Raw genomic sequence first — 13,998 nt, forward strand, 5'->3', positions numbered from 1 at the left:
TACTCCCTTTATTTTTTCCAGTATCTACAGCTTAGAAGTATAGCCTTACGGTTACTAAGGAAATCGGGACCTCTTCAGGAAAAAATTACCTTTGAAATTTTGATGATACAAAATCAGGAAAACCTATTAAGTAAGCTCTATAAAGTTCTATTAGATTTAGATCTTACAATTAATAATTATCAGAAAAGCTGGGAAAGAGAATTAATTTGTCTGATTCCAGTAAGCACCTGGACTTGGATCTGGAATAATATATCACAGCAGACTATTAGCACAATTTTTTTCTCAAATTTATGTTCTGCTGGTATTTAACGCCTGTAAGGCTTAACCGCATTTATCATAAGGGTGATAACAGGTGCTGGAGATGTAAAATGCCTAAGGCAGATATGGCCCATGTTTTTTGGTTTTGCCCAATGATTAAGGACTATTGGCTAAAGATAATAGATGAAATTGAGATTATATCAGGATATGGACTAATTTTGGATCCAATAGTTATTCTTTTTGGTTATGTCAAGGAAGTTGTTCTATCTGATGACACAGAGATGATAGTGCATTAATGCTGATATTGGCAAATTGGAAAAAAACTGAAAGCCCCTACAGTTAATGACTGGATTATTAAAGTATGGGGAATAATATATATGGTTAAGTTAACTAACATAGTAAGGGTTAGAAAGGGAAGACAGCAAAATAACAGATTAACAGAAAAGTGGTCCTTATTTGTTATGTATTGGTGTAACAAGAATCAAGAGAATGTACAGCCTTTTGTGTTATTGGGAACTTTGTGGTATTTGCTGGTTTGGTTGATACATTTGATTATGTTCTATATTGTTTAAATTGTTGGTAACATTTAGTATTATTATTGGTTGTGTGTTTTTATATAGTATTGTCAGCACTGTAAAAATAAAAAAAATGAAAGCACACACAAAAATTGCTGGATGTGCTGCAACTCGCATCGTGTTGTCAAATTTCAATCATTGAAAATTAACACTTGCTGAAAGGTGAGATCTACACCCTTTGTGGGGATGAGATTCTTGGACTTTTTTGATATCCACCTGCAAATTTAAGATGGCATGAGAGGCATATACACGCACACACCTTTAAATTCATTCAGCAATATGTAGGAGCAAGCACCACCCATCTGACTGATCTAATATGCCAGCATCTCCCTCTAGTGGCATGCCTTAAGGACTTTTATGCAGCAGATTAACTGAGAAGGTTCTATCACTCAAAAAAAGTGGTTAATTCTTTCCCTTTCTTCACTCTCCCTAAGAGCAGAGATTTAAAACTATAGGCACCTCGCTCCTTTCCCTGCTCCTGTGATCAGTGAAATGCAGCGGAAGACACCCAGCCAAGCACCACCCAAGGTGGCAGGGAGGGCAGGCAGCAGAACAGCAGCTCCTTCCAACTCCCCTTCACTGCCCCCTTTGCTCGCTTTCTCACCTCGGATCCTTACACCTGAGTAAGTTTACAAAGCAGAAATTGCAACTTTCACTTCCTCCTAACAGGGCTCTTCCACCCCTTCTCTCTGCTCCTTACATCTGAGTTTACAAAGCCCTGATGGTTTGCTCCTGCGCACCTCTGGGAAAGCGCTTAGGAGTGCAACTTTCCTTCCTCCCCTCTGTTCTTTTCATCTGTAAGCCTGGGAGAATGGCTTCCCACCCCTTCTCTCTGCTCTTTACATCTGAGTAGACATGTTTAGCTAACACCTCTTTCTCAGCAGTTAGCGGCTTGCTACCCACCCTGATCTTCCTTGCCATGAATGGATGTGGCAAGAAAAGAAACAAAAGAAAGGGGCAGCCCACCTATGGTGATGCAACATCAAAACACCTCCCTAAAACACACCTAGTAAGCCACACTGAATTCAGGGATACGGGGCACACTCCACTGGAGCCACATGGAAGCTGGGTTAAAGGGAAAATGTGGCACAAAATGCCTTTGCAAAAAAAAACAGGTTTTCGGCTGGAAAGGATGGGGTTGCTGCCACTCCAGTGGCACTAATGTCATGTGTCATGGATGACTGAGTCACAGTAGCACCATGGTAAACCTCCTGTGTAGATGGGCCCTATATGCACTAAACCAAAATATTTATTACTAACTGGTGAATAACATACTCGAGCCAGATAGTATAATATGATTTAGTTCATGCAAATGAAGAAGTATTAATAGAAGACGAGTCAACCTGAAAAGGACTTCCTCTGGTAGAAAAAAAAATAACCATTTAAAACACACACACACACCCCGTCTGTGTTGGAGTCCTGAAAACTGCGCCAGCATGAGAGAGTGGGGCATGGGAGACATCAGCTGCTGCAGGCAGTAAGAAATCTAGTTACTATTTTCTAAGCTTTGTATTCCTAGGGTAGCTGTTTGCAGTCTGTAGTGTTAGTTCAAGTCTTAATGCATTGGAAGGGTCTAGTTTATCTGGCTCTGGTTTGCACATTATGGATAAATACTAATTGCTATTGTGTTGTAATGTTTGATTTTGCCTATTTTGTAAAGTGTTGTAATGTTACTATTAGTGAAATGAGTTGTTTATTATTGTAGTGATGTACTATTGTAATGATGTATTGGGATGCTTTACAATCCTTGTAATATACATAGTATATGGAAAACAAACAGGCAGAGGACTTTTCCAGCTAATGTATTTTCCAACTGAAGATGATACTTTGTGTAGAAGCATGTTCTGGGTATTGACACTTCTTTATTTGTAGACATTGTGTTATACTATCTGGTTCATCTATGTTATCTAATGCTTACTAGTAAACACTTTGGTTCATTTTCTACGCTCGGACATTAATATTAAAAATATTATTTTGTATATAGATATGCAACTGAATTCACTCACTAGCGATGTATTAGAAGTCTAAACATTAACTGTAAGTGTGGAAGTGCTCCATGCACAGCATTGCATGTGAAAAGAAACAGGGTGGGATATATTTTCCTTGGGGCAGGATGAGAAAGGAGAATATGTGTCCTGAAGTGTCCTGGTCCCACGTTGTTCATGGCTTTATATACTAGTACCAGAACGTTCAGCAGAGCTTTACATGCTCTGAAGGTGCTCCTTTGGGGGTGGGGGGACAGCAACCCCATCTAGAACAGGTAACATCTGTTAGACATGGGAATCACTCATCCACAAGGGCCTCCATCCAAGCTTAGTTTATTGGCCCTCATCCACACTGGATGCAGATGTTACAGGAGATAAAGGTGCTTGACATCAGCATAACAAGGACACCTTGGTCCAAACCCCCTAATAAGCCCTAAAAGCTTCATATAATAGTTACATTGCATTAGGGAGAAAAATAATACCCTATGGGACCCCACATCTCAAGACTTAGGAGGCTGAAGAATGGTTACTTTCTGAAATGGACACTGTAGGTGGGAGTGGAATCACTGAAGTACACAGGTTCCAATACCTAACCCATGGCTGGACTGACTGGGCGGTCAGTCTGGAAAGATTCCATGGTTGATGGTATTAAAAGCTGATGAGAGATTGAGTGGAATCAACAGGGTCACACTCCCCTTTCTCTCACTAGATAAAGGGCATCATCAGTTCAGTCCCATAACAGACCAGAAATCCAAGTGAAATGGGTCTAGATAATATGTATACTCCAAGAGTGTCTGCAACTGATCTACCACCACCCTATCAAGAACCTTGGACAAATAGGGGGAACTAGCAACTGGACAGTAGATACTCAAAACTCCAGGGCAGGTTTCTTAAGGAGTGGCAGCACTACTGCTTCCCTAAGTGGAGTAGGCACCACCCACTCATGTAAAGATGCATTTACTACACTTTGAATCTTCCCAGTCATATTCCACTGGGTAGGGTTTTTCTAGCCATGAAGGACAAGGGTCGAGAGGGACCGTGGTCAAGTGCATCGCTGCAAGCATGCTGTCTACTGCATCAGGCCACAGAAAGTGAAGCTCACTCCACAAGATTGAACAAGCCCCTTTTACCACACCACCACTGCAGTCATGGTGGGGGTGATGCCGTGTTGGCAGAGCTTTCTGCAGCTGGAACAAGGAGCCCAACAAGGATGCCTCTGGCAGCAGACCTTCTCTGCCAATGGAGAGGGAGGTCCGAAACCTCCAATGGTCCCTCACTTTGCCTTCTCCAGGAGCTTAGGTTGCTCTCTAAGTGAAGTAATAATTTCATTGGATCAACTGGTTGTGTGAAAGGTGAAAAATGTAACAAGATTTGCCTTTTGTTGTTGACTTTTGAAAAAGAAAAAGAAAAGATTTTTTTTAATGGAAGAGTATGTTCCAATGTATGAAAGAAATGAGAAACTGAAAAAATGAGAGCATTTCCAGTATACTTATTTCACAAAAACAGAGAGACTTGAACAAAAGAAAGGTTATTTTTAAAATAGATACTGTGATAACTTACCCCTTTTCTGCCTTTAATTATTCTGGAAAGGAAAAGATATATGGTTTCATATGAAGAACAGATTTGAAAATAAAATCACGAGTACCAAGTTAATTGCATTTGCAGTATATTTGTCTCACAGGTTGAGAAACCTAGAAGTAATATTTTGATTAAATCAATGGGGTGTTTAAATAATGGAAGGATATATGAGATCTAGCATTTCCTGCCTTTAATTGTTCTGAAAAAGAAGACACGTTTTATTTTCATATGAATTAAAACATACAAAAGCATTCCAAAAGAAAAGCATGACATTTTAGTGTGTTTATTTCACAGAGAGAAATGGACTAAATTGTTATATGAACATAAGAAGAGTCATGCTGGATCACACAAAGGGTCCATCTAGTCCAGCATTCCATTCACACAGTGGCTGACCAGATGTTGACAAGAAAGCCACAAGCAGGACATGAGTGCAATGGCACCCTCCCGCCCACGTTCCCCAGCAACTGGTGTACATAGGTTTACTGCTTCTGATACTGGAGGTATCATAGAAGCATGAGGACTAGTAGCTATTGATAGCCTCCTCCTCCAGTTGATTACATCAGCTAGTTGTTTAAGAGAGCAATCCTTTGCCCCCTAGACAGCATCTGGGGTGCCAAAGGGTGCTGCAGTTCTCCTCCTCTATTCCTGTAGACAAAGCTATGAGCACAGAAGAGGAGATCTGATTGTGGGTCTCCCCTCTCCCAGCTGCCATGGAAGCCTTCTCTTACAAGGTCGTAATTGTGACCTTGTAACAGAAATCAGAGAGGGAGGAAAAAGGGGTGTGCTGGTGGGCAGGGAGGGGAGGAGAGGCTGGGATACACAGTATCCTATGGCAGAGGACCATGGACACCTCCAGTAGTGCCCCATAAAAAATGTTTTAAATACAAAATTGAAAAACATTATGGCACCAGATTCTCCTTCCTGTTTCTGAACCTGCTGCTGATCAGCTGTTTAGTGGGCAGGAAGAGAAAGCAAGGCAAAAGGGTAGAAGGGAGAGAAAGAGCATGGCTAGAGGAGGGAGAAAGAGCAAGTGGGGGGAGAAGTAGTGAGGTGAGGAGAGGAGTGAAACAGGAAGCTAAAGGGTGAGTGGGAGAGAAAGAGCAAGGCGAGGGGCTAGGAAGAGAAAGAAAGAAGAATGCTAAGGATGGGAAGGAGAGAGAAATTGCAAGGAAAGAGGATGGGAGAGAGAAAGAGTGTGTTTAGAGTCTGCAAGTGGAGAGAAAGAGAGAGCAAAAGGGAAAGGTCTGTGTGGGTGGAAGAAGAAAGGGCAGGCCAAGAAGCAACTCTTTCCATTTCCCCCTCCCTCCCAGTGTCTAGCCTCACTATTTCTCTCCTCTCCACACACACACTCACACACCTCTTCACTATCCAGGCCCTCCACAGCAGCCATTATGGGACTTGCCACATCCTTCATGGGAGCCATTTTGTGGTGGTGCCCACAACAGTTTCTCATATTCTCAAATGTGCTGACTGGTCCCAGAAGTTTGGGGACCCCTGTCCTATGGCCTTTCGAGACCCCTCCATGCCCACTGAATAGTAAGTCAGCTGGATGGGCTCAGAGGCTCTCTAGCTGCTTTTTGTATTTTAAACAGAGGGGGAATCTACATCTCCCATCATCCCAGCCACCATGTCCACTGGCTATGTTGGTTGGAGATGATGCAAGTCATCATCAAGCACATCTAGAAGGTACTGCCGGATTGCCAACACCATCTGGATGGTTCACAAAAATTTGAACCGTAAAATACAAGATGAGTTAACAAAAAATAAAACCTTTCAAAATGTAAAACAGAATGAAACTAAAGTAACAGAGTAAAAACCAACAGCAGAGTAAAGATCCAAAACCACAAGAGATTAAGGGCTAAAGTGCCTGGGAAAATAAAAAGGTCTTGAGTGAGTGCTGAAAAGACAACATTGTAGGCACCAGGTGAGCCTCTCTTAGGAAGGCGTTCCACAACTTGGGCGCCAACACTGAAAAGGCTTAATCCATAGTATCTACCTGCCTCACTTCGTTTGGTGGGGGTTCTCAGAAGAAGGAGCACACACACCATTGCATTGTAAAAAAGAAAAAGGAAGGAAGTGGGGCATATTTCCATGGTTAAAGAAGATACATCTGTGGCGATTCCACATGTACAATATGTAAATATTAAAGGTTTGTATATATGTGTGGTGGCTGGTATGAATCTGGAATGATTAACAGGTGAGTGTGAGGCAGGGGTTTGGCAGAGTGTGGGCAAGAATGAAAGTTTAGCAAGTAGAAGAAAGGGGGAGTGGCTGAGCAAGAATGGAATGCAGTGTGATTGGATGAGAGCTTGTGCAGAAAAAGGTGGAGTGATGGCTTCTGGGAGTCAGATAACTTTGGGAGTAAGATAGAAGGGGACAGTCAGATAAGTCTGGAAGTAAAATAGATTGGGAACAGCTAGATAAATCTGGGATTAGATTGGGAGATAAGAGTGGGAACATCTAGTGAGAGTCTGTGGGTTAGAGAGTGTGTCAAATAGCGTAAGAGAGGGTGTGAGAAGTTTTGAATATAGAACTAAAAGCAAGAGTTATATAGTGCAGTTTATAGTGTTGCCTTATTTTAATCATCATTCCTGATATTCTTTCCTCATCCTAGCCCAGTTCCTATTTCCAATCCTGTTGTACCAAATAAACCTTCTTTGTTTTCAATTTTAAAAGACAGTTTCCTTTTTATTTATTAAGAAGGGTTTCATGGAATATCCCCCATGTGCTGGCTGCTTGGTCTGTGCTACCAGAAAGAAAGAAAGCAGCTCGATCGTGGGGAAAAACACAGATGCAAATGGCATATTGGATGCCACTTGCAGCCATAAAGCCCTGAGTTTAACCTAATTGCAGCCATTTATGGCTCTATTTAGGTAAAAAACAGCGCTTTACAGCCACAAGTGGCATCCGCTATGCCATCTGCAGCTGTATTTCTCCCAGGAATATGGTAATGGTGGCCTCCATTACCATATCGCAAATGCTACAGAGCCGGAGTGCAGCTCCACGAAAGCCTCCAGATGTGGAGCCGCTCTGGAGGATTCCGAGGGGGAGGAACGGATTACTCCCCCCCCTGCAGACCCCAGCGATGGAACGGAAGGTAGGGAATCCGTCCATCCGTACCCAGAAGTGAAAGAAATATATCCTAACAGTGATAGACTTTGCCACTAGGTATCCCAATGCAAAGGCCCTATCAGTTGGGGTAGATTCTGTAGTGGAAGCACTGCTCAAGATCTTTATGAGACTAGGATTTCCCTCAGAAATTTTTTCAGATAGAGGCTCAGTCTTCTATAATGCAGGCAGTTTGGAAAATGTGTGGAATAAAGCATTTAAAGTCAACCAGTTGACTTTAACCAGCAATGGATTGGCTGAGAACTTTAATTGCACCCTAAAAGAAATGATTAAGTTGTATGCCAACAAAAAAAGGAAAGACTGGGTTGACAAACTTCCCTGTTTTTTGTTTTCGGGTCTCTACAGGTTTGTTTCCATTTCAGTTAATGTTTGGGAGACAGGCTAAAGGACCCCTCTCCATTCTGAAGCAAGATTGGGAAGGAGAATTTGACCTTTCTTTGGTGGACGTTTGGTGTGTCATTTTCCATCATATGCAATGCCCTTCCAACTGAGACCAGGCATGCACCTACATTACCAAAAGGTTCCAAGAGGATCTCTGACCCACGTGGCACCACCAGGTTTGCCTCTTCAGAAGACCTCAGTTGTTCAGTTAGGATGATAAAGGAGAAGGTGTATCCTTGTGTATCTTGGTCTGAATTTGTTCAGGGCTTTATACACTAGTACCTGAACCTTACACCTGGGCAGGTAGCAGATGAGCAGCCAAGGCAGGGCCTTCAGCAGAGGTATTACATGCTGATATGAAGTGGAACCTGACAGCAGCCTAGCAGCTGCATTCTGCACCTGCTGCAGCTTATGGACCAGCCTCTAGGGCAGCCCACATAGAGCACATTAGAGTAATCCAGTCCTGAGGTTAAGCATATCCAAGGTATTCCCACCCAGGAGCAGTCATTACTGGCTGTGACAAAACCACCCCATGGTTTTATTTGTTTAAACACTGTGTTAAAGGTTGATAGCTTCTCCATACATTGTAAGTTGTCTGGTGGGTATGTGAGAATGTATGGAACGGTGTGAGTGGTTGAGTGCCTGGGGCCATGTGATTGGTCAATGAGAATGCTGATGGGAGGGGGAGAGGGAGTTAAGAGAGGGAGTTAGAAGACAGAAGAGAAATGAGGAGGGAGAGAGGGATTTGATCTCTTAGATAAAACCTCTCCTGGGGATAGGGAAAGGTGGTTAGTAGTTTTAGGCCTTAGTTTAGCCTAGTGAGCTTAAGAGAAATCTTTTAAAGTTCAGTCTGTATAATAATATAAATAAATTATTTTGATTCTTTTACATTGAGTCTGTAGTGAAGTTTACATCACACTACTTATACTTAACCTGTTGTTGTTCAGTCGTTCAGTCGTGTCCGACTCTTCGTGACCCCATGGACCATAGCACGCCAGGCCTTCCTGTCCTCCGCTCTCTCCCGGAGTGTGCTCAAGTTCATATTCATTGCATCGGTGATGCTATCTAGCCATCTCATCCTCTGCCATCCCCTTCTCCTTTTGCCTTCAATCTTTCCCAGCATCAGGGTCTTTTCCAGGGAGTTTTCTCCTCACATTAGGTGGCCAAAATAGTTGAGCTTCAGTTTCAGTATCTGTCCTTCCAATGATCAGTCAGGGTTGATTTCTTTTAGGATTGACTGATTCGACCTCCTTGCAGTCCAAGGGACTTGTAAGGGTCTTCTCCAGCACCACGGTTCGAAAGCATCAATTCTTTGGCGCTCAGCCTTCCTTAAAGTCCAGCTCTCACTGCCATACATTACTACTGGGAAAACCATAGCTTTGATTAGGTGGACCTTTGTCGGCAAGGTGATGTCTCTGCTTCTTACTATGCTGTCTAGGTTTGCCATAGCTTTCCTCCCAAGGAGCAAGCGTCTTTTAATTTCATGGCTACAGTCACCGTCTGCGGTGATCTTGGAGCCCAAGAAAGTAAAATCTGTCACTGCTTCCATTTCTTCCCCTTCTATATGCCAGGAAGTGATGGGGCCAGATGCCATGATCTTCGTTTTTTTAATGTTGAGTTTCAAACCAGCTTTTGCACTCTCCACTTTCACCCTCGACAAGAGGCTCTGTAGATCCTCTTCGCTTTCTAACATTAGGGTGGTATCGTCTGCATATCTGAGGTTGTTGATAATTCTCCCGGCAATCTTAATTCCGACCTGTGATTCATCCAACCTGGTGTTTCTCATGATGTACTCTGCATGTAAGTTAAATAAGCAGGGTGACAATATGCAGCCTTGTCGTACTCCTTTCCCAATTTTGAACCACTCGGTTGTTCCATGTCTGGTTCTTACTGTTGCTTCTTGACCCTCGTACAGGTTTCTCAGGAGACAGGTAAGGTGGTCTGGTACTCCCATCTCTTTAAGAATTTGCCAGAGTTTGTTGTGATCCACACAATCAAAGGCTTAACCTAGGGAGGAGTTAAAAAAAGGCACAACTCTCTCACACACAATTATACTCTAGGAGAAAAAAGGAGTATAAGAAAGGTGGTAAAAGGCCTGAGGTGGTGGGAATAACCTGCCTAGATGGAAGCGAAGACGAACCCTTCTGTCTTGATGGATCATAGGCTGGGGGGAAAGAGGAGGAGTTTCGTAAGAGGTGGTGGCAGCATCAGAACACGAAAAAGTGTATTTTATTACCACGCAAGTGGTCACGAGAGTATATTGTGACTTCACTTGGAGGATAGTGTGTGTTAAGAGAAGCTCTTGGCAAAAGGCCAAGTTAAAACTGAATATTTCTCCTGTCAGGGGAGAAAGGAGGGCTGCTGAGGAACTGTATTGTGGGAGCTAGAGCAATACAGTAGTCCAAAGTTAAGTCCGTCTGACAGAAATCTTTTAAGTTTGGGGTGTCTCTTCAAGATGGATATTTTAACTTTAAAGAAAGAAGGGCTTGTAGAAAGATGTAAAAGCCTCAGTTTGTCTCTTGAAGGAAAAATGGTGGATGAGCTTCGATTTATGCTCATAGGACACTTATATGCTAGCGGGACAAGAGAGGCTGACGTAGATCCAGTCAGACCTGCTCTCGGAGAAATGTCGCCTCAGTATTTGGAATTTGAAAGGGAGAAACTGAGGGCAGAGATGCATCTGAGGGAGGCAGAATTAAGTCAGAAAGAGCTGGATAGATAGTTAAGAGAAGCAGAATTAAAAGAAAAAGACAGAGAGATGGAATTGGAAAAAATTAAACACCAAAAAGGAATTGATACGGAGAGGATGAAACTGGAGACAGAGAAAATGTTGAGGGAGAATAAAAGGAGAACTGAGGAAGAAGCCAGACCTCCTAAATTATCCCCTAAAGATTTTTCTCCATATGTAATTGGGGAAGACCCACAGGGTTTTTTTTTCAATACTTTTGAAAAAAACTGCACTATCATGGGGTGTTAATAAAAATGATTTCATGAAATACCTTCTAGGACTTGTGAAGGGAGAGTTGTCAGAAGTATATGTTAGCTTGCTGGCTGAAAAAACTGCCAGCTTTCATTAATATAAGGTGGTAGTATATCAACGATTTAAATTTGGTCCAGAATTTCTCCAGAAGAGATTTAGATCCCTGTGACAAATGGATTCAAAATGCCAATGTGAATTCAAAAGAAGAGTTAAGACATCTAATGATTTTAGAGCAATATATTTTCCAACTACCAAGTGAAATTAGGCTTTTGGTCAGGGATAAGGCACCAAAGACAGTAAAAGAGGAATCAGAAATTGCTGATCATTTAGCTCTCAACAGGGGCACAAACACAGCAAAGAAGTCTCACATAAAAATTTACATAATACCAGAGGATTTAAAAAAGGACTTTGAAAAAGATAAGGATAAAATAGGCTCAATGTTTGGGGCTTTAGAGAAAGCATGTTATAACTGTGGTGAAACTGGACACATAAAACCAGCTTGTCCTGAACTGGACACAAAAAAAGATAAAACCTCTTCTGTAAGGAGAATACAGCTAGGAGTGAGGAGAAGAAACAAAAGAAAGGGAAGAAAAAACAGTAAGCCTGCTCAATACAGTATAATTCAATTTGAATATCTACCTGAGTTTGACTCCTCATTAAAAGGGTCTCAATAAATGGAGAGGAATGCTTAGCCATTGTGGATACAGGACCTCAGATTTCTATGATTCACCCTGGTTTAGTGTCAGAGGAAAATTATTTACCTCAGAAAGTTCATATTAAAGGTATATGTGGGGAAGTAAATGAACTTAGAATGGCACAGGTTCACATAAAATGGCGTGACACTGAAAAGCTGTGTGAGGTTATGGCTATGTGCTACCTCCAGAACCAGAGGCAGTGAGCCTGTGTACCCCAGTTGCTGGGGAACATGGGTGGGAGGGTGCTGTTGCACTCATGCCCTGCTTGTAGGTTCCTTGTCGACAGCTGGTTGGCCACTGTGTGAACAGAAGGCTGGACTAGATGGACCCTTGGTCTGATCCGGCATGGCTCTTCTTATGTTCTTAGGTGGGAGTCAGTCCACATCAAGAAGAATGTTTCGTAATGGGGATGGATATTTTGTGTCCCAAAAAGAAAGTATTTGTAAATGCTAGGCCTCAAAATAAAGAAATAACAAAATTAAATATTTCTGGTGAAGAGAAGGTTTCAGATCTGGTTAGAAACACAGTGCAGAGCAGTGAGGCAGCTCAACTGTTGCTTAGCAACCCCTGCATGACAACTGTTTCAAGAGATCTTGAGAGCCAGTTGCTTATTCCAGTGGAAGAGTTCAGAAATGCTCTACTGACTGACCCCAGTTTACAATTACTTAAAGATCAAGCTGAAAAGGCAAATAGTGATTCCCAAAATGAAAAGATTGTTTGGGAAAATAGCCTTTTATATAGAATCTGTAAACCTTTAAAAGGGGGAGAACATATTGAGCCAGAAAAGCAGTTGATCGTGCCTTAGGAGTTTAGAGAAGAATTAAGAGGTATGGCACATGCACCAGTTTTAGCAGGTCATATGGGAATGGGCAAAACACAAAAACATTTGCTAGCTAATTTCTTTTGGCCTCAGATTTCAAGGGAAGTCACAGATCTCTGCAAGTTGTGTGAAGTTTGTCAGAGAGTGGGAAAAGGAGAGAGGAGCACATATGCGCCCTTGAATGCTTTACCTTTGATAGAACAGCCCTTTTATCACTTATCCATGGACATTGTAGGGCTGTTCACAAAACCAACACAAACAGGAAAAAAAAAATCCTGGCAGTTGTGGATTTCGCTATACGTTTTCCTGATGCAGAGTCATTAAGAAAAGTAGATGCATTATTGGTGGCTTTTTAAACCTTATTAAAGGTTTTCATGCACTTGGGTTTTTCCATATGAATTACTTTTGGACAGAGGGACTGTTTTCCTCTCTGAGGTCATGAAATATCTATGGAAGTGCTGTGGGGTGAAACATAGTACAACAACAGCCTACCACCCACAAAGTAATGGTCTTGTTGAATATTTTAATGGGACTTTAAAAACTATGATTAAATCATATGTTGGCAAAACCCACAAGACTGGGACAAGCGATTGCCCTGTGTATAATTCACATACAGGGAGGTGCCACAGGAATCCTCAGGATTTTCCCGTTTTCAATGCATGTTTGGGAGAAAGGTGAGGGGCCCTTTAGCCATTATGCAGGAAAACTGGGAAGGGGTGTTACAGGGGCAGCAAACCTCTGTGGTTCAGTATATGCTAGATGTGCAGGGAAAGTTAAAAGAGACCATGAATATGGCTCAGGAAAATCTAGCTAAAGTCCAGTGTAAACAAAAACTCTGGTACGACCAGAAAGCTACCATTCAAAATTCTGAAAGAGGTGACAAACTAGTGGTCTTTTTACCTAGACCTACCAACAAACTGGAAGCCACTTGGGGAGGTCCCTCAGTAGTAAGAGATAAAAGAGACTCCCTTACTCACATATTGTGAGCAAAACTGGAGAAGGGAAATTTAAGGTAGTGCATGTGAACATGCTCAAGCCATATTTTTCCAGAGAGCCTTCCATTTATCATTTCTCAGTAGTCCCAGAGGATGAAACCCATCCTGAAATAGATTTCTTTTGTTGTTCAGTCGTTAAGTCGTGTCCGACTCTTCGTGACCCCATGGACCACAGCATGCCAGGCCTTCCTGTCCTCCGCTCTCTCCCGGAGCATGCTCAAGTCCATATTCATTGCATCAGTGATGCTATCTAGCCATCTCATCCTCTGCCGTCCCCTTCTCCTTTTGCCCTCAGTCTTTCCCAGCATCAGGGTCTTTTCCAGAGAGTTTTCTCTCCGCATTAGGTGGCCAAAATATTTGAGCTTCAGCTTCAGTATCTGTCCTTCCAATGAGCAGTCAGGGTTGATTTCCTTTAGGATGGACTGATTTGACCTCCTTGCAGTCCAGGGGACTCGTAAGAGTCTTCTCCAGCACCACAGTTCGAAAGCATCAATTCTTCGGCGCTCAGCCTTCCTTATAGTCCAGCTCTCACAGCCATACGTTACTACTGGGAAAACCATAGCTTTGATTAGACGGACCTTTGTCGGCAAGGTGATGTCTCT

At 42.4% G+C, this 13,998-nt stretch overlaps 1 pseudogene; it reads left to right on the plus strand.

Annotated features, from left to right (window-relative positions):
* The first annotated feature begins 3,978 nt into the window (after positions 1-3,978).
* Positions 3,979-11,985, plus strand: LOC146341673 (uncharacterized; annotated as a pseudogene).
* The last annotated feature ends 2,013 nt before the right edge of the window (positions 11,986-13,998 follow it).

This window comes from Heloderma suspectum, chromosome 6 (genome assembly GCF_057233095.1).
Source record: "Heloderma suspectum isolate Gila_16-S chromosome 6, 16-S_ref, whole genome shotgun sequence".
NCBI classification, from domain to species: domain Eukaryota; kingdom Metazoa; phylum Chordata; class Lepidosauria; order Squamata; family Helodermatidae; genus Heloderma; species Heloderma suspectum.